We start from the raw sequence: 24,807 nt of genomic DNA on the forward strand, positions 1-24,807 counted from the left end.
CTAAAGTTTAAAGACAGACACTTTAGGAAAATTTTCAAGGCTGAGGCAGCCAAGGTCATTTTTGAGGCAAAAGTTCAGTTAATTGGTCGTTTTGACAGTTTGATTAATTTTTCCTTCATCAATCCTTCAGCTTACTGCCTACCATTCAGCATTCCATTTCCACTCCCAACACTGCTTATGGAATTTCCAGAGTTAATGAATTGTTTTAATGGTATGGAGAAGAGTGGTTCCCAGATTTAGAGATTTTACAAACCAGTTCAGCTCCAAGAAAAGATTATTTGGCCAATACAAGGTTTAAAGGCTGCCAGCTTTTCATTCTGCAAAGTAAAATATTTAATGCTGTCTACTAACACTGTGACTTGAGGTAAGAAAGGTTATTTTAACACCAAACAAAATGTAAGATTAACAAAATTTCAGTTAAACAAAAACATTATTTATTTTACAATATTATTCACTTTGTTGCTTATTTACTTACTTACTTTTTATTTCACTGTGACACAGGTCTGTTGGTGTCTAGATGAGGACTGGCATTTGGGAAAAATTGGTGTAGACATTATCTGGATTCTCAGTGGGCAGATGAATATAGGTAATGGAATCTATGTCCATGATATTTACATTCAGTGTTTGCTTAAAAATGCTGTATTCGTTGCTGAATTCAAAAAGACTTAACACATGCAATTGTGATTAACAGAAATGACCTTACTCATGGATCTTCATAGACCTGTGTGTTTTGTAATTTGAGCAGTACCATGAAAATCCCCTGTCCCTGATTACAGTGTGTCCTTATTTAAATTTTTCCATTAAGGGATTCACTACTTTGTGCTAAAAACAAATATTCTCTAAAAATTCAAATATTTTTGGAAAGTTAATTTTATACTATAAAATATTATCAGTTGCTTGTACTTTTATGTAAAATGCTTTCTTTCTCAAAATTAGCTATGTTAAAGGCATTGAAAGAATAAAAGTTTTTAAGTTCCAAGGACAAAGTTGAAGAACTAAAGGGTAATTCTGAAACATGAAGAAGGATAGAGCTCTGACCTGTATATCCTTAAAATCTGAGAGTTCTGGGCACCTAGAGGCAAAGTATAAGAGGTATCAGAAATTGGAAAGCTCTAATCTAACTTGTGATTTAACTTAGGGTATTGAGACTCTAGATAAAAATCTTAAAAAGAGTGTTCCACTCCTATTCATTCTGTCTTCTATTACTCATACATCAAATATTTACTGAATATGTGATGGTAATGAGTAGTATTCTTTATGGTAAAATAATGGTTTTCTACCTACAATATAAGAGGGTACACACAGCTAATATTTGGCCTTCCTAATGAATTTATCTAGGGACCAGCTTACTATTGGGTATGACAGTTCTCTAAGGTCACTAAATACTTCTGTATCCCATACAGAATTTTACAGATATTCATTCTAAGGACTTTATACCCCTGGAAGGGAAGGATCTTTTGTTCTCTTTGAATTTAATCTCCTCTTTCTGCTAGACCCTATAGTGAGAGCACATGTATCTGTGCAAAGTTCAGTGAAGGCAATCTGTCTTGTACTTTGCTTTAGTTTCTTGGTATTTGGTCACATATACTACTCTGAAAAAGGACCGTTCACTAAGATGAGAAACCAACCGCTAGGTTTCTCAAATGTCCTTTATTCATCCTTCCCAGAAGTTTAAGAACTTGGGGCTTACCCTTTACTTCTGGTTCCCCTAAGATGGGTAATTATATTAAATTACACTACAACTGTTGGCTATATTCATTAAGCCCTAGTGGGCCCTTGAATTCTCTTAATATCTTATTTATTATATTAGTATGTAGTTATTGTTTACATTCAATATATACCTGTTACATATGATGAAAATGAAAGTTACATTCATAATGGTCTGATGTAATTCTTTAAGCATTTGGAATGAGAGAACGTAACTACCCAGCTACTATGTTGTAAGAAATAAATTTAAGAATTCTGTACGCTTGAACCAATGGGTTAACAAGGCTTAAGGCAGAAAGCCACTACGGGGAGAAAGCACCCAAGGTTAGTCATTAAGTAAAACAAGGCTTAGGGTGGAAAGCCACCTCCAGAGGATGTAAGCATCCAAGAACAGTAAGAGATGGCAAGCCACTACAGGGCGAAAGGGCCCAAGGTTAGCTAGTGAAAAGGGTGCCTTGTTAGCCTTGAGGCAGCATGCTCTAGCAATCTTAAACTTTGGAGATAACAGCTACTTGGCTGTGTCACCCATAGAGAAACACTGTCCATCTGGCATCTGGAGCCAATATATCATTGTGCTTTAATCTCAACTTCTAACACCACTCGCCCCCCAAACCCTTTGCCTCTTACACACATTAATGGTCATTATCTTATTGTTTTCTTCTTCGTGTTCACCACTTATGTAAAACATTGAGAGCTCAATAAATACAGAGACAAAACCCCTGTTCAGGGTTCTTGTCTCCTTCCAGACATTAGCCTTTCTCATATTCAAGTCTGTATCTGCTCTTTTGTTGGACAAGATAGAACTCCAGACTCAAAGTCTGTGATACTAGGTAATACAGTAGTCACAGTCACAAAGTACAAAATGAAGTGTTGTTTCTCATGATTCCTTCATACTCTCTAGATTTTACTTAGCAATCCGGGAAAAACAGGAAGGATAGTGCCTCTTCTGGCTAAGAATATGGAAAATCAGAATGATGACGTAAACTTTCAAGAATTGTCTAATATTCCAACTACTTTTCTTGAGTTTCATCAGTCCTTCGCTGTCCATAAAGTATTATAAATGACCTATTAATTCCCAATTCCCAAACTCGAATATAATCTGATTTTCCAAAAGCCCTCTTTCTTTTGAGCCCAAATAAAACATATTTTAACATTAAACTTACTAGTTAAGTTAGGATTGTCAGATAAAATACAGGACATTCTGTATTTTCATTTGTTAAATATGGCAACCATATAAAGGGAAAATGTGTTGCACTGTAGCATTATGTTTAAGAAAACAGGCTTCACAAAAAAGGAAAGAAAACAAAATAGGCTTTGGTGTCTGACAGACTCTGGTTCTTACCCTGGCATTGACATATAGTAGTTACCTAACTTTAATAACATCCCTTAACCTCAGTTGCAGTGTCTTCAACTATAAATAGAGATGGTGATAACATTTAGTTCATTGGGTTTTTTTTAGAATACATTAGATCATCCATAAAAGTTGATTAGTCTATAAATGTTTTCAATGTCTATTAGTTTTTGAGAGAGAGAGAGAGTGAGTGAACAAGGGAGGAGCAGAGAGATAGGGACACAGAATCAGAAGCAGGATCCAGGCTCCAAGCTGTCAGCACAGAGCCCAATGTGGGGCTCGAACTCACAAGCCAGGAGATCATGACCTGAGCTGAAGTCAGATGCCCAACCCACTGAGCCACTCAGGTGCCCCAAAAGCTGATTACTCTAATGCTCAATAACTGTTGCTTTTGTTTTCTTTTCATTGAGTGTGTCTACCTCATAACAACTAGAAACTAAGGAATATAACCCTGAAGTAAACAGGTGACAAAAAACTTAATTTTAAGAGACAAGTTATGGATGCCTGGTGGCTTAGTTGGTTAAGCCCCTGACTCTTGGTTTTAGCTTAAGTCATGATCCCAAAGTTTGTGAGGTTGGACACACCAATGGGCTCTGCACTGATAGGGAGGAATCTGCTTGTGATCATCTCTCTCCCTCTCTCTCTGCTCCTTCCTCACCTTGTGTGCTCTCTCTCTCTCTCTCTCTCTCTCTCAATAAATATATAAACAATTTTTTTAAAAAAGAGCAAATTTAATGAGTCTATTCTCTGGCAGGCTCTGATAACTGAGTTTCTGAGATACTGAACTCTGTTTCTCAACCCTCTCTTTCATGCTTTTATATGTAACTGATAACTACATGCACTCATATATACCTGATAACTGCAATGCTACTGAATTAGTTTTCTAGAGTTCCCATAAGAATATACTACAAGCTAGGTGGCTTAAAAAGCAACAATTTATTTTCTCACATTTCTGGAGGCTAGAAGTCCAAGATCAAAGTATCATTAGTCTGATTTCTTCTTTTTTTAATGTTTATTTATTTTTGAGAGAGAGGCAGAGCACTAGTTGGGGAGGGGCAGAGAGAGAGAGGGAGACACCAAATCTGAAGTGAGCTCCAGACTCTGAGCTGTCAGCACAGAGCCCACCGTGGGGCTCAAACCCACAAACTATGAGATCATGACCTGAGTGAAGTCAGATGCCCAACCGACTAAGTCACCCAGGCACCCCAGGTTTGATTTCTTCTGAGGTGTCTCTCCTTGTGTTGCTGGTGGCCACTTTCTCCTTGTGCCCTCACATGCTCTTTCATCTGTTTGTGCATGTCCCTCCTTATTGTCTCCCTTTTTGTCCAAATTTACTCTGTTTATAAGGACAGCAGTTATATTGGATTAGGACCCATTTTAACCTCATTTTAACTTAAATACCTGTTTAAATGCCCTATCCTCAAATACAGTCACATTCTGAGGTATTGGGGGTTAGGGCTTCAACATATGAATCATGGGAAGTGGGGACATAATTCAGCTCATAGTAACCAAAAAGTACCATTCTTTGACTTATACTTACCATTGTTTTATATTGCTCAGAAAACATGAGCATAGTTTAGATGGAGGGTTTTTAGCTTCTTGGAAATAAATATATGCTATCTTTTCCAAACACAATGTTGGTTACTGTTGCATGGAAATAGCTATTGGACTGGAAAATTAATGTCGAATCAATAGCCCATGCTTAATTTGTCCTAGGATGTCATTGGCCAAATCATATTCCTTTTTTATGTTTTTTTTTCAGTTATATTTTGTTTTAAATAGACTTTGATTTTTAGAGCAGTTTAGTTTCACAGCAAAACTGAGTAGTAAGTGCAGTTTTCACATAGCCACTCCACCCCCACAAACAAAGCCTCTTCCATTTTTACCATCCTGAATAAGAATGGCCTATTTGTTTCCATTGGACAACTTACAAAGACACATCATTATCATTCAAAGTTCAAAGTTTACATTAGGGTTCATGCTTGATGGTTTACATTCTATAGGTCTCAGCAAAGGCATAATGTCAAGTATTTTCCATTATAGTATCATACAGCTCATAAGTTTCAAATCTTCTGTGCTCCTCCTGTTCATCCTTCTCTCCCCCTAATCACTGATAACCATTGATCTTGTTACTGTCTCCATAATTATGCCTTTTCTAGAATGTTACATAGTTGGAATCATACAATATGTAGCCTTTTAAGATTGGCTTCTTCCACTTAGTAATATGCAGTTAAATTTCCTCCATGTCTTCTCATGGTTTGATAGCTCATTCTTTTTAGCACTAACATTCCATTGTCAGTTTATTGTATATTTATTATATTTACCCATTCACCTACTAAAGGACATTTTGGTTGTTTTCAACTTTTGGCAATTATAGATAAATCTTCTATAAACATCTGTGTCCAGGGTTTTGTGTGTGCATAAGATTTCAACTCGGGTGAAAATCAAGGAGTGTAATTGCTAGATTGTATGGTAAGAGTTTTGTAAGAAACTGCCAACCAATCACATTATTTATAGTTTATTTTCTATTTTTTGTTAGGAAACATTGGAATATAAATACAACCTCTGAAACTACAAGCAACTTTCTCAGAATAAATCCATAATACATATGGGTCTAATATCTGAAATCAGATTCTAAAATTTGCTCATAACAATATTTTATAACTATGTATTTGAATATATAACCAGATGGCCTTATTGAAAATATACCATAATAATTTAGGTATGATGAGTCAATACAATTATATGTGTTAAAAGTTTTAATTTTTTTAATGTTTATTCTTTTTGACAGAGAGTGAGACAGAGCATGAGTGGGGAGGAGAAGAGAGAGAGGGAGACACAGAATCCAAAGCAGGCTCCAGGCTCTGAGCTGTCATCACAGAGCCTGACTTGGGGCTTGAACTCCCCAACTGTTAGATCATGACTTGAGCCAATATTTGACGCTTAACCAACTGAGCCACCCAGATGCCCCAAAAGTTTTAAAGATTGACTTCAAATTGTATTGAAGTAATTTTGTTAATTTAAATTATTCATGAATACATCCTTATTCATGTTAGCTTAAAAATTTTCAATATTTTTGCTTTTAGTCTCACATTTTTTGATAGCTAAAGAAACTTAAAGAGAAGTTAAGTCATTTTTTCCTTAGTCACAACTCTTATTTTGAGGATAAACTTCAGCTAGCATCCAGGTCCCTTGACAAGTTAGTCCTATGTTCTTTCAGTGCTCACTGGTAATTTCACTATTGTGAGAAAACTTGACTCACAAGAACAAAAACCCTTAGCCAATGTTCTCATTCTAAATTCATGCAAGATAAAAACAGTGGAAGTATATGTCTATTCCATGGAGACATAGCACCTAAAAGAACTAAAATGTATTTCTGGTGTTTTTCTTCTGGAGGAAAAATGAGTTATTTTACTTAAAATACAAAGAATCAGTGATATGTTCACTTTGATTTGATGTGAGATCTTAATTCATTACTTTGCTTGGTTTCCATGTCAATGACATAGAAACTTTTGGTATATAATTGAAGCACTATGAAAACTGTTAGCTTTTAAATTCAGTAAATGAAAGGCTTGTAGTACTAGTTTTATGTGGGCTGGTGCATTACTTTAAAACTTAAGGCCTTTCATTAGAAATCTTTATCAGAGTCACTAATAGGCAGATTGATTTCTCCAAAAGAAAATAAAGCAAATTGGAATTAGACCACAATGAAGAAAATGATGACAGCCCTTCCATTTTCACTATGGCAGTAAAATTGTCCACAATGTTAGCTTAATCAGATGATAAAAGAGTTATCATTAGTAAACTATTGCCTATGTGAAGAATGTGTTATTCAGTGTTTATAATTAATTAGAAATGAAACAAATAAATGCCTCCTTTTATTGCATGTAAGTAAGGTACATAAATATTTCTGTTACCCTCAATGTATTATTCTTTATTTCTTGATTTTGAGCATGCACTCATGCAAACATGAACACATGTGCACACACACATGCTCATGCTGTCACTAAGACACATCCATTAAAGAACCAGTATATCCACACACCTAGCATGCAACAAGCAGAGTGGCAATATTTGGAACTCAGCATTTTATGCCTTTTGAAAACTTGAATATGAAAACATGTAGATAATATTTCTGGTTGGAAATTAAAAGTGAAATCACTCATTTTGCAGTGAGTTGGGTGTTTTGTCCAATTCCTGTTACTGTTAGGAAAAGATTCACCAGAGTAATAAAAGTTTCTGTCATAAGGGTGACATATATTTGTGTTTCTTGACTGAAACTCAATCAAATATGTCAACATGTTCCCAGAGAACAGCTTCAGAAATATAACAGATTATTTTATTTTTCTCAAAGTGACTAGATTTGTATGGGTTATAGAAGACCTAGAACTGAATGTATAATCCAATTTTCTTAAGTAATGGGACTAGAGGTCTTTGTGGAGATAATGCTTGTATGCTTTGTTGTTGTTGTTTTACCTTGAACTTGCACTTCAGTCAAGGTAGTCTTATTTCTATGTTCTATGAGGCCAGTATAAGTCAGCAATGATGTAGAAAAATTAGAACAGGAGTCAGTTGTGAGTTTTCACCCCAGCTCTGAGATTTACATAATAAGCAAGTCTTCTGATTCTGAGTTTACTCTCATTTACATATTGAGGATAATAATATTTACCCCACAGGGCTCTTATGAAGATGTGATGTGAGATGCAAAGACTTAAGTGTATACACATGAAAAGCCTCAATTTTTATAACTATCACTCCAGTTAAAAACAGTGTAAATTAAGTGAAACAAATTTCAATTATTCTCACTAGATAATTAAGTTAGTTTACATATGACAAAGTTTCTGAGTCTCATCTGAAGTTACTTCTCAATTAGGTAAGAATTTTACTCAGCAATTTATTTCAGACTTGTAATATACAGAGAGTCTATCTTGTTCACAATATTGACTCGTGGATCTAGTGTAATCACTTCTCCTAGGCATCATTACCTTCTTCTTTCACTAAGCTTTGAGAATATAAATATTTCTCTATGGCAGACAGACTCTTCCAAGTTCCTAGAGAAAAACACACATCAGTGGAAAATGAATTAGAAGTATGAAAATCTCTTTTCTACCTACCTGCTTAATTTAAATTGGACTCAGTATTGAATAAATAGGGAATAGATGTGGAGTCTAGATCTCATTAAACCTGCTACCTGAGAACGTGGCCAATCCATAGGGGAAGTACTTTTCTTTTTTTTAATTTTTTTTAATTAAAAAATGTTTAATGTTTATTTATTTCTGAGACAGAGAGAGAGCATGAGTGTGGGAATGGCAGAGAGAGAGGGAGACACAGAATCAGAAGCAGGCTCCAGGCTCTGAGCTATCAGCACAGAGCCAGACGCAGGGTTCCAACTCACAAACCGTGAGATCATGACCTGAGCCGAAGTCGGTCGCTCAACTGACTGAGCCACCCAGGCGCCCCGAGAAATACTTTTCTTAATCCATTCAAATTTATAATCCTGCATGTTATTTTAATGGTGTGTGTGTATGTGTTTGCTGACACACATTTCTCCTTTCTCTATTTTTTGGTTGTAATTTCAAGTTTTAAAAGCAGCTTGAAAGATTTAGATTAAGTTAAGAAATTATGAGGAATCTTTAACTGAGTTAAAAGAAAAGTTGAAACTGGGCACCACTCATTGTCTAAAAAATGAGTACATTCATTTTCCTTCCAGCTGTGGGCAGGCTCACATTAGACGGGGTCAGGGATCTAAACTTTAGAATGAGAAACTAGCTTTCTGTTTTAGTAGGCTACTGCAAATCCTCCTAAAGATCAAAGATCAAATCTTAAATTGTCCTTTCATTACGGGCAACTTGTACTGATTGATTTTTTGACTTAATAATAACTAGTCCTGACATCATTACTGTGAAAGATTCTGTAGAAAACAGGAAGCATTAACAAAGTTTCTATTAAATCAAAGAGGAATAGGGGCGCCTGGGTGGCTCAGTCGGTTGAGCGGCCGACTTCAGCTCAGGTCAGGCTCTCGCGGTCCGTGAGTTCCAGCCCCACGTCGGGCTTTGTGCTGACTGCTCAGAGCCTGGAGCCTGTTTCAGATACTGTGGCTCCCTCTGTCTGACCTTCCCCCGTTCATGCTCTGTCTCTCTCTGTCTCGAAAATAAATAAACGTTAAATCAAAGAGGAATAAAGAAACTAAACCAAATGTTAGAGCCATGAAATGTGTCTTATTTTTCACTTTTTTCTCCTGTGCTCTTGTTCTACTAGTGCAGTACTAACATACAAACCAGTTTATCATCAGGGAACTGTTACATTAATTATAAAATGAAACAACCTTGCTAATGTAGTCTGAAAGTCTTGTTAGTTCACACTCCAGACATGTAGTTTTGAATGGGATCCAAATTCAAATACTTAGAAAGTCTACTGCTGAGTATGATGTGAAGGCTTGAAACAGCCTTCGACTACACCCTACTGATTTGAGTCATCTTGGTTTTATTCCTGGGTTTATTTATTTATTTATTTATTTGGAACTGTAGCCTTTGCCCTTGGGGTGGAGATAAAATGCTAACACTCCTTTGGTCTCAAGCAGCATGCACTTTTGAATAGTTCATTCATGGGGAACCATTTGTTTGAGAAGACTTTTTGTCTGATTATTCGTCTGGCCTTTAGGGCTCAGGCAGAGATGTGATGAGCCTTGCAGGAAAAATTAAAGAAGATGTAAACAGTAAATGCAGACATTTTGCAACATAGCTAAAAATGAATTGCACTACAGGCAATTATGCAAGTTTTACTGGATACATTAAAAAGACATTAAAAGCACAGCTGCTTTAAGTGTCTTTTAAGCTGATAAATTAACTGTCTAATAAATTGTACGATTTGTCAGCTAATAATGCTATTTTATTTGCTTTAACATATGCCTTCCTAGTTCATGAAGCATTATTGTAAGTGCCAAAAGGAGATAATGTGCATTTTACAGTGTTATGTCTTAAGTGGAATGGATCATTGGCCTTGAAGAAGTGTGTTAATAAATCCCCTAGGCTTTGTTAATTGCACTCAATGAAGTGTCACTGTTAAAACACAAAAGATGTGATAGAGAAAGCTGAGCATAATGTCTTTCAGTTTTACAACTAACAGTTCACTAGGCAAATCAACCAAAAAAGACCATAATTTGTTGAAGCCTTATTAACTTACATTTTTCTAGTCAAGGTCATAATTGTGGATAGCTTAAAGCTATCTTTTAATGCTCATCAGAAAGAGTAACCTTGCTAGAAAGAAGAGACATTTTCTTCCAAGTGGCATGAGATTCCTACCAGGTTCAAGAAAAATAAAGCAGTACTGAATCGAATGATTCTTTTAGAATCATTCACTATTAAGCACATGTTCTCATCCTTGACTTGAGAAAAATGTTATTTTGAATTGTTTGTCCAAGATAGTAAGTAAAGGAGGGTAGTGTACACCCTATGAAATTAAAAGATACTACTTCAGAGGCTGTTAAATGTATGCCCTTGGCCATTAAAAAAAGCAAAAAGTTTTTTATGTGGAATTGATTTATTCTTCCCTTTTTAATTAAGATGACACCAGTATACTCAATTTGAAAACTCAATTTGAAAATCTCTTTCTTAGAAGTTTGGAGTAATGTACAATGAAAGTCATGTTATTTATGTTAGAGCAAGAAGTGCTTTCTTTTTACTACTTGGAATTTACTCTTGATTAATTTTTATCACCCTGCCAGTTTGCAATTCTGGCCCCACAAAATGAGGAGTTGTATTTTTAATAATACTATGGTTTCAACAATAATTTTAAAAAATCATGTGTAGATAAAGCAAAATGGAAACAATGAAACTGCATACTACCTTTAAAAGAAATTGTGGTTTATATACACAATGGAGTACTACGTGGCAATGAGAAAGAATGAAATATGGCCCTTTGTAGCAACATGGATGGAACTGGAGAGTGTTATGCTAAGTGAAATAAGCCATACAGAGAAAGACAGATGCCGTATGTTTTCACTCTTATGTGGATCCTGAGAAACTTAACAGAAACCCATGGGGGAGGGGAAGAAAAAAAAAAGAGGTTAGAGTGGAAGAGAGCCAAAGCATAAGAGACTCTTAAAAACTGAGAACAAACAGGGTTGATGGGGGGTGGGAGGGATGGGAGGGTGGGTGAGGGGTATTCAGGAGGGCACCTTTTGGGATGAGCACTGGGTGTTTTATGAAAACCAATTTGACAATAAATTTCATATATTGCAAAAAAAAAGAAAAAAAACTAGATGGAACTTCATCTCTTAGGCCAAATATTACATATTTCATGTGTTTGTTTTAGTATAAGATTCTCCAATATAGTCAACTATACAAAATAAAATTTGAGGCAATTCCAGAAATCCTGCATCAGAGTCTCTGCTCCATTTCTGACTAATTTAGTGATCCACTGAACCCCCATTTATTTATACATAAACTAAAATAAAAACATCTACCTCATAGGATCAGTGTCAAGATCAAGGGAGAAGTTTTATGTGAAATCCTTAAAAAAACAAATTAGTATTTCTTATCCTTAATTGTGTGTTAAAAGTCAATTATATAATTTTTAATATTTAGAGCACTTTCATGTATAATTTCTCAATTATTACAACCAACTTTTGAGGAAAGCAGGATAAGTACTTCTAAATACAAAATATTTTCTGATGGCCTGCTGAGTGTAAGGTGTTATGCTAGAAGGTATAATTCTATAACCAAGTATGATACAGACTTTATCTCTTTTAAACTTATATCTGGTTGAACAATCATGATGGTATTACAGTAGAGGCAACTGAAGCTCAGGGGAATGAAGTTATCTTCCTAAGGCTACAGAGTAAGTTGAGGGAAAAAAATTAAGGCTACAGATGTATTTCAGTTCTAAAAACAGCTTGAGGCTCTGAAACAAAGTCCCCTTAATGTCAGTCCAGTGCTCTTTAACTTGCTTATACTGCTTCACTCAGACCACACAGAAAATGAAAGTGGAATAGATCAAATGTTAGAAACTATTGTGGGAATTCTAAATGCCATTATATTTGAAATAGATGGGATGGGAGGACTAGAGTGAAAGAACTTCAAATCTTTTATGCTATTCAGAAAACTATTTGAGTAGGGCTGCCTCAGATAGCTTCATTTCTGGCCAGACCACCCCAATGGAGTAGGAAGTCCTAATTATCTTCACCACCAATTCTCTTTTTGACTGAGGCATGAATGTGATAATTTGACCTTAAGTGGAGATTATACACTGTTCTATGCCATCCAGTCTTCAAATAATCTTAAAAGAAGGTTTTAAAGAATATACACCATCATTAGGGGAAAGTAGATTGGGAGTGTTTTTTCCCTCAAATTCAAAAATATTTTGATCAGTTTCATTTTTGAATTGTTGCTTCTACTTGAGGTTGGAAAGTGCAAGGAGAGAAATACTATCATCTGGTTTATTGATATCTTTAGTAATTGTGTAGAAAAAATAAAAATGTTGTTCAATTTTCATGAGATTTCTTGGTTAATGATGGGTGGACACATGATTGAGAAAACTAGAAGTATCAAAACTTCCAAAGATAGTCTAGTTAAAAATGCATGTGTGATATTCTCAACTTAAGAATTATGTTTTTTAAACAAAAAGAATTAAAAATAAATAATCAAGAAATTGAAAAATACAAGGGTGCCTGGGTGGCTCAGTTGGTTAAGTGTCTGATTCTTGATTTTGGTTCAGGTTATGATCTCACAGTTCATGAGTTCAAGATCTGCATTGGGCCCTGTACTGGCAGTGCAGGACCTAATTGGAATTCTCCCTCTCTTTCTCTTTCTAACCCTCCTGTACTCTTTCTCTCTCTCTCAAAATAAATAAATAAACTTAAGAGAAATTGAGAAAGATAAAAAATGGAGAATAGTAGAGAAAAAGATGGAGAGGGAGAAAGAAAGAAAGAAAGAAAGAAAGAAAGAAAGAAAGAAAGGAAGGAAGGAAGAAAGAAGAAAATAAAGAGAAAGGAATGAAAGGGAGAGGGAAAGATGGAGGAAGAAGGAAGGAAGGAAGAAAAGAAGGCAGGAAAGCAGGAAGGCAGGAAGGAAAGAAGGAAGAGGAAAACATAGCATACTATATTAAAAGATGAGAAGTGTATATATTTGGAGTACTTCTCTATGGCCAGGATCCATATTCCTATAAAACATGTAAAATATCTCAGATCCTAGCAAATTCAAATGTTATATTTTCCACTATGTATCAATTCAAATTCCCACGGTTTGATAATAATAATGATAATAATAATAATAATAACAATAGTAATTTGTTGAGGCCTTACTACATACTAGCACTATTCTAAGCACTTTACCTATATTAGCTCCTGTAATCTTGGCAATAATCTTGTGAGACAGGTTATATAAATATCTTCCATTTAACAGAGGGAAAATGAAGGCACAGAGAGAGGTTAAATATCTTGATCTGGGTCACACAGCTAGCAACTTTCAGAGTTGGGCCGTCTGAATCTAGAGCTTAAGTTCTTAGCCACTATAGCATATTCACTAAATAGTATGCTCTTTCTATTATCTTACAGGAAGAGACGAAAACAGCCTGCCCTGTTCAAGTGTTTTTATAGCTGACTCAATTCCTTGTTGCAAGAAAAGGTGAGCTAAGTTCTGGAGGAGATATCAGGGCTATATCGAGTTTGTAGTTTAAGTACTCAAATATAATATATCTCTTTGACTTTAATAAGTTTCATTATTTTTATTATTGCAAGCAAGGTAAATGTTATTCACACACAATTTAAAAAATAGATATAGAAAATTATAAAAATAATTGAAAGGTCAATATTCCATATCCAGCCAAAAATAATAACTATATGCACATATACACAAATACACAGAAAATCAACTACCTACATAAAAGATGTGAAATATAGCTTAGTAGTAATACATGTAGAAAAAAAAACTCTGGGGTGTTTATCAATAGTAAGCACTATGTGAGAAAGCAAAATGGTATACTTCTGTTTCTAAGATGTTAAAGTGATCTTTAATAGAAGGAAATGTTCTAGAAGAAAGAAGCCAATAGACCTGATATAGTTTACATTACTCCAACTACACTTGAAAAACTAGGTTTAGTTATAGACATCACACAGGATATTGACAAACTAGAGTCCATCCATAAGAAAATGTCTGGGATAGTATAGGGATATGAAGTCGTGTCAGAGTAGGGAGAATTGATAAAACATGGAACTTAGAATACCGAGAAATCCAAGTGGCTTCAATTTCTGTCTTCAGATAGGTGACGAACTGTTATATGAAACAACAATAAAACCCGTATTACCACATAGCCCAAATTAGGAGAAAAATTTCCAATGTTCTTGAAGAGAACAAAGGAAGAATTAATGTCTGAGAAATTAATGACTTCTTTGTCAGTGAAGGTGAACAGCAAAGATACTGCATGTTCACTTGTATAAAATGTTGCAGAGAGGATTCAAGCTTTAGAGGAAAGCACTTAAGAGTCTTGCCTTAGTTCAGTTTGGGCTGTTATAACAAAAATACCATAGGTTGGGTGTTTACAAAATAAAAACTTATTTCTCACAATTTTGGGGGCTATAAATCTAAGATTAAGTCTCTGTCATATTCAGTATCTAGAGAAGGCCCACTTTTTGATTCACAGACAACACCTTCTCACTTTATCCTCACAGGGTAGAAAGAGCAAGGAAGCTTTCTGGGTCTCTTTTATAAAAACACTAATCCCATTCATGAAGGTTCTCCCCTCATGACCTAAATACCTCCTAAAAGACCCACCTCCAAAAAACCTTCATATTGATGATTAGGTTTCAACATATGAATTTTTGTAGGAAACATGCCCCCAGTCTGTAACAGGTCTCAAAGGTTGTCTATTTACTTTGAGTCTATATATAAGTCCTGGGCTTTAGGCATTCAAAGACCCGAAAACTTTGGTGTGATCCTGGAAAAAATTGTGAAGGTAATCAATTTTTCAATACCCCTTTCCTTTGTTGGGATCTTTCACTGTTACCTTTGACTGTACAATAAATTCCACTTTTACCTCCTCCAGAACTAGAAGCACAGGTCTCTGCTCACAGGCCTCAGGCTTTGTTGTTCTTTTTTTTTTTCTTTTTCTTTTCTTCCCTAGAATTCTTTCCTACTATTCTTTGCTATTCTCTTAGGTGCTAGCAATTCAGACAGTAATCCAAGCAAAATGGATTATAATGGGTTCATGGCTTTATCCAAACAGATAAAATATTTGCATTCTGTCAGTGATATCCCCCATGCACACAATCAAGGGATGCAAGGCAGTTCCAAATGAAGTCAAGCACCTATGCTGATTTTAGGTCCTGAAAAGAAGAATGAAGAATGAAGGGAACTATTACACAGGATGAGGGTTGTTGAAGAACTTTTTAAAATGTGCTTTCTCTAACATATTCCCTCTACCAGTGAATCATAAGCAGAATGAAAATCCAGAGATAGCATCAAAATATCTAGGGGGAAGTTTGTGGAATCTTCATCAACAGATATCTATAAAAAAGAGCATTAATTAAACTTTCTGGGATGCTAATAAAACCTCTGGGTATTGTGCTACTCAATGCCCTTCCAAACACATAATCTTATATCAGTCTTTCAAAATTCTGAGGTAGGTGAGGTGGGAATAATTATTCTTATTTCACAAATGAGAAACTTGAGGTTCAGAGTATTTAAATAAGTGGCTTACATTACTCTTGCCTAATTAGGGATAGAACCAAGAAAAATAAATTTACGTATCCTAAAGTCATTGTTCAGTCATATTTTCCATGATGATAATTTTTAAAGTTATGAGTATTTATTGAATGCTTACTATACAAATAGCCCTCTATTTAGCAATTTATTCATATTATCTCATTGGATCCTTTGGAAAACACTGTGGTGTAGGTATTATGCCAGTGTTACAGATGTGGAAACTGAGGCTCATTGAAATTAGTGACTTGTCTGAGAATACATAATTAATAAATGGCAGATATAGTATCTTAAGCTAGATTTGTTTGACTATTAAGTCCATACCATTTTCTTTTGAAAGCCACTATCTACTATTTACACCGGTCCTAGACTAAGAGTTGTTTTCTTTTAAACTTTGATTTCCAATTTGACCTTTTCTTTATAATATTTGGTTAAATTCACACACAACATTAATTTCTTAGCTTAGAAACTCAGATATCTAGGCATCAAAGATAGACACCTTTAGTTTTTTAAATATTTAAAATAGATAATACATATCCCAAATTTATAATTGAATATATTATTTAAAATATATAATACATATAATAAAAGTCAAAGAATACACAAGAGAATAGAGTGAAAAGCAAGTTTCTCTTTCGTTAGTGGATCCCCATCCCTGAGTTCCCCAACAACCCCACCCTTCATCCTTAGTGTCCTCCTTCAAAAAGCAACAACTCTTACCAGTTTCTGGTTTATCTAAGGATATTCTATTGTTTTAATCATATAATTGTACGTATATGTGTGTGAATATGTATATATGTATAAATATAAATTTAAATATAAATGTACAACTGTACATGATGTATGTGAACACATGAAAATATCTATGACTAAAGGTAAAATTCCTAGAGGTGGAATTGCTGGAGCTCATGGTATGTGCATTTTGTTGTTGTGATAGATATTGTTAAGTTCTCCTCCATAAAAGTTTCATTTATTTATTTATTTATTTATTTATTTATTTATAATGTTTATTTTTGAGAGACAGAGAGACAGAGAGAGAGAAAGAGAGAGAGAGAGAGAGAGAGAGAGAGAGAGAGAGAGCACGAGTGGGGGAGGGGCAAAGAGAGAGGGAGACACAGAATCTGAAGAAGGCTCCAGGCTCTGAGCTGTCAGCACAGAGCCTGATGTGGGGCTCGGACTCATGAACTGTGAAATCATGACCTAGGCCAAAGTTGGATGCTTAACCGACTGAATCACCCAGGCACCCCTAAAGAAGTTGTATACGGGGGCGCCTGGGTGGCGCAGTCGGTTGGGCGTCCGACTTCAGCCAGGTCACGATCTTGCGGTCCGTGAGTTCGAGCCCCGCGTCAGGCTCTGGGCTGATGGCTCAGAGCCTGGAGCCTGCTTCTGATTCTGTGTCTCCCTCTCTCTCTGCCCCTCCCCCGTTCATGCTCTGTCTCTCTCTTTCCCAAAAATAAATAAACGTTGAAAAAAAAAAAAAGAAGTTGTATACGTTTAAATCCTAGCAACAATTTTGTCATAACTCCTGTTTTCCCACAGCCTTTACAACACAGTATATAATCAAGCACTTTAAATGCCAAAATTATCAGCAAAAACTGGCATCATATAGTTTTAATTTGTGTATTTTCCTATTATTGATATGTTTCATTTCATATGTTTAAATGCCATTTTCATTTCTCTGAATTGTCTAGAAATAGCTCTGCTTATTTTTCTATAGGGCTGTTGACCCTTATTGATTTTTAGAATTTATGGTATAGTAAGGAAATAGTGCCTTTTTAGAGGTGTATTATGCCTTCTATTTCACCCTGTCATGTGCATTTTTGTCTTTATTTATGGTACATTTTTCAATGCATACAATTGAAAATGTTATAAAGTCACATTTACTTCATTTTAGTGGTTTTTATATTTTCTTTATTGCTTTAAAAAGTCTAACCGGTCTAGGATTATTTAAATACATACCCTATGTCTTTTTCTAGATCTTTTATTATAACTGCCTTTAAAAAGTCAGGTTTTTTGGGGGCACTTGGGTGGCTCAGTTGGTTGAGCATCTGACTCTTGATTTCAGCTCAGGTCATGATCCTAGGGTTGTGGGATCCAGCCCCATGTCAGGCTCTGTGCTGAGTGTGGAGCCTGCTTAAGATTCTCTCTCTTTCTCCCTCTGTCCCTCTCCCCTACTCTCATGAACTTTCTCTAAAATAAAATAATTAATAAATAAAAAGCCAGGTTTGTGAATGAACTGTGACCAAACCACATAGTCTGATCTCAAAGATCCAGTATCTGAGCCATTTCAAATTGTTAGCAAATGTTTAAGGGAAACAATGATAGAAATACATGCATGATGGATCAATTTTAATTCAGTCACTTATTAGGACAGACATGGCTAAAATTCTTGAAACATAGAACCACAAGGCAGACAAAGTAAATTTTGGTCAGAATCATGAATGTGAAAAGATATGGAGACAAAGAAAATCCTTCTTACACAAGATCATTAGAGAAAAATTACATGTACATCTAATTGTAAATGAATGGTCCAAAGTATTGTTGAAAGATGGTAAGGTTGCCTTAGCTCAGTATTTCTCTTTTGTGGTGTAATGTGTTGCATCAGGATTCGGAGAGACAATAAACATAGGATAGTGTGATTTCTACTATGCTAAACTAATTTACTTCCACACAAAAAAGTTCGTCCTGCTGACAGAATTGCTTTCCAGAGATAAAAGATGGAGACTCTCACACTAAATTAAGGATACATGAAGCATGCATGTATTTCCCTCTGCTCAACTATGAAGGACTTGCCTGGTGACAGAAATGACCATTATGATTTAAACAGATATCCATCTGTAATATATTAAATAAATGAGAGGTTGAAATTACTTAACCAATCCTCAATATATTTGCCAAAACAATAGGATTTAGGAAAAGTGGATGCAGCTTTATTTCCCTAGGAAACTTCAATAATACATTCATTACATGAATACAAAACCAATTTTAATGCAATGTAGCTGGTAGACAAGAGACTCAATCTCAGGAACATGAAGAATGCTGCTTTTATTTTCACATGTTCGATGGTCTAAGTCTTGTTTCTAAAGATGGTTAAATTATACATGTTTTTTTCTTTAATCTTTATATCCATGGTAGGAATAAGATGAAAAACAGATTTATCTGTATAATTTTGCCTTATTATTCACAATAAAGATGAAGACCAGAAAAGAGGAAGAATGTACTTAGTAGCTCCATGAATGGCTAAAATGTGCTAAAGCTCAATGAAGAAGTGTTTATGAATTTGCAACCCCTTTCTCATTTTTTTTAAATTTTTTTTTCAACATTTATTTATTTTTGGGACAGAGAGAGACAGAGCATGAACGGGGGAGGAGCAGAGAGAGAGGGAGACACAGAATCGGAAACAGGTTCCAGGCTCTGAGCCATCAGCCCAGAGCCTGACGCGGGGCTTGAACTCCCGGACCGCGAGATCGTGACCTGGCTGAAGTCGGACGCTTAACCGACTGCGCCACCCAGGCGCCCCCTTTTCTCATTTTTAATAACCTGATTCCATACAAGACATAAGAAAATGGTCAGATCACATATGAGCAGCAAGGAATGAGAACATCAGTGAAGAATTTATGCCACAAGGAGGCTCATTTTATTAAGGATGAGAGGAGGCAAAGTTGTTAAACAGGTAAGCTGTGTCTTTGCTGTCTGCCATAGTCTCTTTCATGCTGTCACTTGGCCCCTCCTGTGTCATCATGCTACAGATCTGTTACTGTTGAATTAACATGTTAGTAGTAGTGAAGCCAACTTCTGCTGGGACAAAAGTTGCTGAATTAACACCACCTTAAATCACATTTTACGTATATAAAAACACAGAGAAAAAAAATATCGGTACTAATTCATAGCCCCAGTTAGGGAATGAGACCAGGAGCTTTAGAATAAAATGCAGCCCCACAACTTCTTACCTTTGTGACCTTGGAGAAGTGTCTAAATCTTTCTGATGCTCAATATCCTCCTTTGTTGATTAGGGGTGCTTAACTCATAGGAATGTTCAGATAATTAAATTAGAAAATTTATAAAAATTGCTAATTTGCTTAATGTATAATATACACTCAATAAATGCTAACTATTGTTTGATGATCCTTCCTTCAATGCTGTGATATGTACATGTCTAACCCAGTGACTATGACACAGTGGGCACGCAATAAATGTTAGTCAAATCTGAAAGACATGTGATTATTTATTTTATGCTAAAATGTTAATGACAGCAAATTAGTTTATTTGTTTTGGATAAAAGATTATTTTCTTTATTCACATGAAGGATGAATTCCTTTCTCTTTTTAAGAAGAATTTCTTTGGATGGTAATACCTTGACCCATGAGTTACTAATGGTGAATATTCTAGATATATAGCTGGGAAGAGAAGTTACTTAAGATCAAGAGACCTTGAGGCACCTGGGTTGCTCAGTTGGTTAAGCCTCTGACAGGTCATGATCTCACAGTTCATGGGTTCAAGCCCCATATCCAGCTCTGTGCTGTGTGGAGCTTGCTTGGGATTCTCTTTCCCTCTCTCTCTGCCCCTCTCCTGCTCGTGCTCTCTCATCTCTCTCTCAATAAATAAACTTATTTTTTTTTTTAAAGGTGAATAAATCTTGCCTTCATCCATCAGTTCCCAACAGGAGACTGCAATCAGAAAGTAGAATCACTGTGGTTAGGAACATGGCCTTTGGATTAAGAAAGATTAGGACTCAAGTCCTGGCTCTATTACCTTTTAGCTATATAACTTTTAGTAAGCCACTTAATATTTCTGAGCTTCAGTTCAGAACTCAATACATGTTATTTTTATTGCTACTATTAGTTGAGATACAGTATTGTCTTTAACATCACCTTTAAATACAGGACACAGAAATTCTGTAGTATGAGCAACCCCCCAAAATATATCCAAAAGGCAGAAATAACACTCCAGAATTTCAATAAACTAAATAGAACACATCTCAATTAAAGCACAGATATGAAGTCTTGTATATCTGCATCTCTGCGTATATATAGACACATCTCCTGAAGCCCTTCACAAGAAGCTATATAATTGTGCACTTTCAAATCATGGTAAAAGCATTTCCTGATAATAACCATAGGTAGAATTCAATCTAGAAAGGTGAGGGAATTCTAAAAAACAACAAAACTCCTTTCAGACACTCCTAGTAATCTGAGATTCTTTTACAAATGTGGCAGGATATAATATCTAACAAAAGCAAGTCCCAAAAAAAACTCCGTCATTCTGTTCTTTCTGCCTTGGCATGGTCATAAACTAATTGTATTTTAAAACATACACGTTTCTTTTTTTATTTAAAATTTTTAAGTTTATTTTATTTCTTTTTAAATTTTTTTTAAATTTCATTTTTTTAAAAATTTACATCCAAATTAGTTAGCATATAGTGAAACAATGATTTCAGAAGTAGATTCCTTAATGCCCCTTACCCATTTAGCCCACCCCCCTCCCAGAACCCCTCCAGTAACCCTCAGTTTGTTCTCCATATTTATGAGTCTCTTCTGTTTTGTCCCCCTCCCTATTTTTATATTATTTTTGTTTCCCTTCCCGTATGTTCATCTGTTTTGTCTCGTAAAGTCCTCATATGAGTGAAGTCATATGATTTTTGTCTTTTCTGACTAATTTCATTGATCATAATACCCTCCACTTCCATCCACGTGTTGTAAATGGCAAGATTTCATTCTTTTTGACTGCCGAGTAATACTCTATTATATATATATATATATATATATATATATATATATATATACACATACATAGCACATCTTCTTTATCCATTCATCCATCGATGGACATTTGGGCTCTTTCCACAAAATTCCTTAACTTAAAGAGTAGTAGTAAGTGGAATTGTCAATACAATTCCTGCTTTTTTTTTTTTTAAAGCAGGCTTCACACCCACAGGGTGCCCAGTGTGGGGCCTGAACTCACAACCCTGAGATCAAGACTTGAGCTGAGATCAAGAGTAGGATGCTTAAGGAACTGTCCCATGCAGGCACTCCAATGTCAATACAATTTAAGTAATACTTTGATTAAAATTTGAAACATTATCTCAGTTAGCCTTTCTTGTATAATAAAAACTTAGTGATTTAGAACAATAATCATTTATTACTTCAAGTTTCTGTAGAGTTTAGGCTAGAGCCAGCTCATGATAAAAAGGAGCTACAAAATATAGTAGCCAATTTTTTCAATCAACCACAAACATGTATTTCACATATCATGGACAAATACTGTATTGTTACATATGATAAAACATTGTTGATATATATTACAATTTTTTTTTTAGATTTTATTTTTCAGGAAACTCTACACCCAACCTGGAGCTGAAACTAACAACTCCCAAGATTAAGGGTCACATACTCTACTGACTGAGCCAGCCAGGGACTCCCATATTACAAGACAATATGTAATATTGTAATTTTTACTATTTTAAATGCAGTATATAAATCTACAGAATATTGTATAATTTCTGCTTTCAAAGTTTCCAGTGCTAGCAAATTATCATATAACTGATTATGGCACTATGTTTGTCCAACTTGTTCAAACGTCTTTCAATCAAAACTATACCCTGATCTAAAATAAAGTATAAATCATTCTGTAGAACAGTCTTTACAGAAATTAGCCTGGGAAAAATTTTTATGTGATTATTTTTTTCTTATGGTTGAGCAAACTTTTTTTTTCTTTTTTTAAGCTTATTTGTTTTTGAGAGACAGCAAGAGCATACATGCATGAGCAGGGGAGCGGCAGAGAGACAGAGAGAATCCCAAGCAGGTTCCATACTGTCAGCACAGAGCCTGATGTGGGGCTCAATCTCACAATAGTTAGATCATGACCTGAGCCCAATCCAGAGTCAGACAGTTAACCAACTAAGTCACCCAGGCTCCACAATATTTTACTTTATTTAATGTAATTATTTTTGGTATGTCACTTTTATTGCATATTTCCATGCACTCCCTTTCAATACAGAGGAACAATTTCCCTATTTTACAATGTTTAATCCTTTTAGATATGAAATAGACAAACTTAAATCTGTTTTCTTAAAGCTCATATTCACATTATTAAAAACGAGCAGCAGTTTCAGACCAAATCACAGTGAATAAGAGCAAATTCAAAGTTAGTTTCATTTTCCACTAAAGACCATGAGTTGTTTTTCATTTAAGGATCTTTTGTTACTCGACTTAATTCCAGTGCATTTTGTATTTTGTGTAAACTAAATGTAATTATTTAATAGCATTTCGGTGACATATCATCGTGTGTCTGAAGATGGTTGTAAGGTCAACATTAATATATGTTATCTTGAATTAAGGTGATCTATCTTTGGGCAGACTCAGAAATTATCATATATAACCTCAATTGTCAAAAACAACTGCCATTATTATCAGCACAGTTCAGGCCATGCCTCCCAGTCTCAAATGCACCATGTTAAAGATGTACTCCGTACATAGCACAAGAAAAGCTTTTGTATTTTTAGCCCCAATGTTGTCTTGTATATTATTTTTTAACCAAACTTGTTAGTATCATTAATATAGGTCACCCTCAAGAATGAATTAAATCATAATCTATTTTTACATGGTTTATTTTTCACTCAAACAAATCAAAACCTGTATTTTTTATATTAGATGTTATTCAACATAAATTTTCCTCCTATAATCTAGTTGTGCTCAATAAAAATCACTTTTAAAATTGTAAATATGATTTATTTTCTTACTTTTTAATTCATTAAATTAAAATTGTCATTTTTAGCTTTTCATCCTACATAGTGACCCTTTACTTTATTTTTGTTTTATTGGTATAGCCAAAATAATTTCATTTCAAAATAATATCTAACAAATCTAAATTTTCTGCTTTCTTTTCTATAGTGTGCACAATTATGCTTGCTTAATGTTGGACACATATTATTTTAAGAACATCATGACTATATTCTATATTTGCTTTTACTTGTCTTTGTTGAGCTAAAATTATTATTGTTTTTTCAAACATTTTTTCCCTCAGTTCCAGAAGTTCCATGTATGCAAATGACTTTTTGCATTCTTTTAACTGCAAATCTAACTGCCTCAGAGTCATAAATACCTTTATTAATCCAAGCTTATCTTAAGGATTGGTTGTAAAATGTTCAGTAACAGATAATACATTGTTTTTGAATGTAGAATATGAGATCTATTTTCCACAGTTATTTCTCCATTTAAAAAAACTTCCGTACAAAAATGAATTACTAAGTGTCCTCTATGCTCATCTAACTGGTATAAAATATAGCATTAATTAAAACTGGATTATGCTTTGCTAGAAATGTTCTCACGCTTTCATAAGTATATGACAACCATTTTTCATGACCATAATTCAATAAACATAGTAAAAATTCAGAAGTTTCATCTTTTAATATTCTGGATTTCATGAATATAATTTTTTAATTATCTAATGAGCTAGACATAGTCACACTTATTGTTTCTGGGTTGTGAATTTGATACGAATAATTTTCTGTTCCATTGTTTTGGTCAGTAATTAAATTTACATATAGAAAAAAAATAAGGATTTCATCTGACCTGTTCAAATTGTGAACTTGATGAGAATATATGCTTGCTCAAATTCCTTGTTTTTATGAGGAGTTAACTTTACATTAAATAAAAATATATAATGTTCTGTCCTGTTAATGAATTCTGTGGGGGTCATACTCAACAGAAGTCTGCTCACTTTCATTATTTCTATTTTTTTAATTGAACACACAATATCCATTTCTTTTTACCTTTACTTATTTTCTTTGTTCTACCTTTACATTATCAGTTTTCATTATCTGAATATTTCCTCATACTAGTAGTCTAAAGGATTAAAACTACAGTTGTATTCAAATGGTACACAATTTGAAAATATTTGCAGCAAAAATGCAAATTTAGCTAACTATAAACGTGAGAAATTAAAATATTTTGTTTTTGTTTGCTTCGAAAATATTCAAAATAATTTATTGAATTTAAAAGCAAAGTATGAGTTATAATTAATGAATATCAAAGTTAATAGTTTAGTTATTAAAAT

The sequence above is a fragment of the Acinonyx jubatus genome, chromosome X (genome assembly GCF_027475565.1).
Source record: "Acinonyx jubatus isolate Ajub_Pintada_27869175 chromosome X, VMU_Ajub_asm_v1.0, whole genome shotgun sequence".
NCBI lineage: Eukaryota > Metazoa > Chordata > Mammalia > Carnivora > Felidae > Acinonyx > Acinonyx jubatus.